Source organism: Nicotiana tabacum, chromosome 1, assembly GCF_000715075.1.
Source record: "Nicotiana tabacum cultivar K326 chromosome 1, ASM71507v2, whole genome shotgun sequence".
NCBI lineage: Eukaryota > Viridiplantae > Streptophyta > Magnoliopsida > Solanales > Solanaceae > Nicotiana > Nicotiana tabacum.
Window position 1 is genome coordinate 112,193,453 of NC_134080.1, and position 5,115 is coordinate 112,198,567.

General features: G+C 32.8%; 1 pseudogene; it reads right to left on the reverse strand.

Annotated features, from left to right (window-relative positions):
- Positions 1 to 2,381: 2,381 nt before the first annotated feature.
- LOC142181642 (mitogen-activated protein kinase kinase kinase 20-like) lies at positions 2,382 to 4,462 on the reverse strand (annotated as a pseudogene).
- Between the last annotated feature and the right edge of the window lie 653 nt (positions 4,463 to 5,115).

The window sequence follows — 5,115 nt, forward strand, 5'->3', positions numbered from 1 at the left end:
TAACGCTAGTCACCTCCTAGGAATAAAAGACAGAGAGAGCCAAAAAAGGACGTATATAATCCTGGAATGTCATTAGTTTCGGTATGTGGACCAAATAATTACAGTAATGCAAGCCTCTCGCTACAGTTGACAATTTCACTAGCTACGTAAATGTCATAAAGACAATTAAAAGCCTCCTACTTTGCATTCAATCGTGGAGGGTATGAAGCGAAAATTCCAATCTTGATGCTACTTCTGGAAAGGGGACCAAACCATTAGTTTCTACTTCTTTTTTCTTGTTGCTCTTATCCTTCTGGAAAATAGAAATTAATTACTCTTGATGCTATTGAAGCAAGGCTTGAAGTGAAGAACGTTCCCACATTAAATGATTAAGTTGCGAAACAAGGTCTCAAAGAAAAATAAGCAGAATTCAGGTGTAAATGTAGCAGTTAACAAAGTCCAAGATCATGTCTTTTTCTCCTAAAGCTTCTGTTAATAACATATGTTATTTATATTTTTCCCTCATTGTATATACAACGTGTGCTAATAAAGTCATAACCTAGGTGAAAGTAGCAATACCAAACAAGTCAAGTTGGTGAACTGAACCAAAAAGTTAAGCAACTAATAAAAGCCTATTAATTCCCTTTTGCATTCATAACCACCCTACTCCAACCCCATTACTTCAATCCAGTTCTTGAATTGTACACTCAAGTCCATTTCCATATATTTTATCACAAAAACAAGTGTAACTTATACTATATGACACTGCCAAAAACAGCCAGTTTCCTTTGTAGAGAATATGGTTAAAGGGCCCTCTCCATTAGTCCCTCTGCTTCTTGTACTCAGTCTAGGAGTACTCCTCCATGGCCAAAGCATAACTGACAGATTCTCATTAGCCCTTGATACAGAAGATATAAACTTTACTTTTTATTTATTTGTCCCTCTTCTAGCCATTTTCTTTGTATACTGTACTACTCAATCAATCATAGTATCTGTTGCTGTTATTCTACTAACTTACTCTCTCTTCAAAATCCTTCTTGGTCCTCTTTTACTGGTGGTATTGCTATGTATGGCAATTATTTATGCACCTTCTCTTCAAGGTTACAATTACCAGCCGAGCCGAGCTTACAATCGGATGAGAGACGGAGATCATGAGTTTAGGAAATGGGGATTGTTGTTTCTTATTTTGGTCTTCTTGGCTTTTCAAGTGATGCATTCCGTAGCAGAAGGTAATGAATGGGGACTCGCCATGCTTGCTTTGCTTATTGTCTTCTTATTTAACTTCTCTATTGACTAAGTCTCGGTGGATATATAGAGTTATTCGATACTTGTGCTGGTGGAAAGTAGTGAATAGTCGAGCTGCGTAAATTGACAAAACAGTTATAAAAAACGAAAAAAAGAAAGAAAACTTTTGTAGGGACTAAAAGTCACGTTTATGTAGTAGTAATGTAGTTGATATTTATATTTTCTGAGAATAACAAAAAAATGATCGATCAGAAATACAAATATTCAAAGGTTTCTCCATAGTTGTTGATCAGTCAACTACATCATTGTTTTCTCAGTCTTGGAAAAGGATTTTTGGAGATGAAGGAATGAAAGTGATGTGTAAAATATACCATGTTGTACTCTTTTTTCCCTTCATTTTTTTTGGGAAAATGATTGGCTGATTGACCAAAAAGGGCAAAATTTACATTTTAAGATCGTTAAGCTTTTCTGCCTGTGTTTTTTTAAAGCTATCGACCATAAAGCTAATTAAGCTGTGAACTTGCATATCCAGGAAACAAAATTGACCGGCAATTTTCATCTTAATTCTCGGGAGACTTTCTTTCTCCCTTGTTTCAAGGATTTTTGGTAATTGGTCTATGAATAGTCTTCATAAATCTAACCTCATTTGCCTTATACTCCTAATCTGTAAAACTCAAGAAACTTTAGTCAAAAAAATTATAAAACATGATTTTCTCTGGATGGTTTCTTCTTTTCTTTTGGATGGTTGCATCTATAGAAAAAATATTTATCAAACTTATTATACATATGAATAAGAAGATCCATTATCTATTTACTCATTTTGCTGAGAAGATCTCTTCAAATAGACTCGTTTTCCCAGCATAACTGAATGTACGTAGCTATTCACAAAAATATAAGATAATTGAATCTAGTTAACATAATATATTCAAAAGGAACAAGCAACTATTACACCATGTTATATTTGAACATAACCGTTGATTTCATATCATATTAATAGAAAGAAATACAACATCATGTCCCAGGAGTTTCTGCTAATGTATAGAATGGAGATTACTCATTTTGGCAAGTACGTATTATACAAAATTTGGGTTCTGCAAAATAATATTACACTATCGGCAGCTAGCCATCTAAGTGCTTTTGCAGTCTTAGTCGCTTCATTCTATCCTTAAACTAGTTTCAAAGAGTGAATTGATGAAGTCCTTCTCACTTACTGGAATTGGAAGCTTGCAACTAAAAGAGGATTAACCCTTGCTATCATCCCTTGAGTTTAACAAGTACATAAAGCTTGCTGAATAAAAGAATGCTGGAGTAGCTGTTGGGTTGTCCATCTTCTTCGAGGATCCTTTATGAAACACTTGTATAGAAAATCTCTAGCAATATCTCAGAAACATTACTCGGAATTATAGGGTCTTCATTCATAATCTGCCATTGCAAATCTTTAGTGTCGCGACAAAGCCAAACGCGACTCCCAGTCATCATCTCTGCCACAGTGCATCCTAATGACCATACGTCAAAGACTCTGGGGGTGCATACAGTAGGGTTCCCCTATTGCTCAACGGAGCTCCAGTCATATATGCCATTCCATCACCAACTCTCAATGACAATCCAAAGTCAGCCAACTTCAACTTGTGCATGTCGTGTTCATTAGCATTGAAAACCAAAATATAGATGAATTTTTTTCCCTTCTAACAGTCCCACATTAAAAATTGGCTTTAGGCCACCAATCTTTTTGGGCCGCCCGTGTATCCAAAAAGATTGGTGGCCTAAAGCCAATTTTTAATGTGGGGCCTATAAGAAGGAAACAAAAAATTCATCTATATTTTTAATGGAAGTCTATTTTTCTATGTTTTTAAGATGTAAAGTTGTTAATAGTTTCTTTTATAAATAATTTAATCTCTCCTAAGATATTATTGATCTTAGATAATTGAACTAAATTCAAGAAGTTTATAACTTGATATCAAAATAATTTTGGATGTTCTAATATACTTGTTGAAATGCTTGAAACCTGAGGGGAAAAAAAGGAAAAAAAATGCGCATTATATTTTTATTCAACGGTACTCTTCAACTCTTGTTTTTTTATAGAAAAAATAAAACTCTTTTTTTTCTACAGAGAACAATATAACTTATCGAGAACTTAAGTTTTTTTGTAGAAATCAAGAAGAGAATATAAGAATGTAGTACCCGTTTTTTGATGAGAAAGATAAAAAATAAGACTTGGACTATTAATTGCACGTTTTTAATGAGAAATGTAAAAGGAGAATAATAATATAGGTACCTCACTAATGATGTCAATCGTCAAATTTAAATAATGAAAAGTTTTATATTCGCGACAACAGTTTTGGGGGAGTGATTCTCTTTCTCCTATTTTTGCTTAAACGGTTACATCAATACTAAATTAAAAGTTATATTTACTTTTTATGAAATAATTTATTTTTTTTTCAATTTTAACATACCTAATATATTTAGACCCTACCTCTAAAGATTGTTGTGAGATATATATGATCCAACTTACCTTATATTAGGTTTGAATCATGTGGTTGAAATAAATCTTGTTAAAACGTGTTCTCTCTTTTACTAGGCCTTATGCAATACGAATCTAGATTAGTTGGGGGCTCAATACAAATATGAGTAGAAAACAAAAAGAAAAATTTGGGGCCTTCAAAATTTGGGGCCTAAAGCCTTTGCTTTAGTGGCTTGACCTTGGCCGCCCCTGGTTTAATATCACAATGAACCCACCCTTTTTTATGAACATCTTGAATACCTTTTAAGAATTGATACGCATAGAAACCTATTTGAAATTCTGTCATCTTTCCTCTCTTTGAATTGATCAAATCGTGCAGTGATCCACCACATGCATATTCAAGAAACAAATTGTAAGTTGGAATATACCATTTTCGATGCTTACGTCGCGTCTGCTCCAAAGAACTGAACCACATCAGGACAACCTCTTAGAGTTTCCAAGATATGCGCTTCTCTTTGGGGTGAAATTGAACGCCAGATATCACAACATTTTAGCAGCAACTGAAGCACATAGCAGGGAAGAATCGATCTTCATTGCATAATACACTTTGCCGTAAGAGCCTGCACCAAGAACACAAATCTTTTTCCACTCCATAGTTCAACTTCTCACTTTCTGTGTTAAATTAAACTAAATGAATGATTCTGAAAAATAACAAATGGTAGCTTGTTTTATATATAGAAAACGCTCAATCCTTTATTGATGTGGAGAAGGTTTTACGTGTTGCTAAGGTGCTGTTATTTCTTTTTTGTTTAACTTTGTATTTCTATACACAATCCTTATTAGATGTGGAGAGGGTAATTTACTCCGCCAGGGTAGTGCTTTATTCGTCTACATGGATTTCCTAAATGCACCGATGTAAAATATTTAAATCAATCATTTCAATAACATGATTTTTTTAAAGTTGGGATACTATAAAAAAGATTTTTAAATTAATCATTTCAACTGTCATGATTTTTTTAAAACTAAATTTTCCAAAATAAATCTAGAGTTTGGAATAAAGTCAGATTTTCTCTGTAACAGTCACGATATAACAATATTTTGCTATAAAAATCAAGTTTTTCTAGAATCAAATTTTACTGTTAAATTAATCCATAGTTATAGAGAACATTTGACTATCTGTCTATCTATAATTGACAAAATAACTCTAGAGTTTAGAATACTGTCAGACTTCTCTATAACAGTTGTCTTATTGAATAATATTTTACTATAAAAACTAAGATTTTTTAGAATCAATTTTTATGTTATATTTTACTTCTCTACAACAGCTTTTAACTAACAATAACTACCATCTTTATAATATTATGTTCTTTTATAAAATTACCCCTTTATAACAGTTATCTTATAGAAATAAAATCTCTAAGATTTTCAAT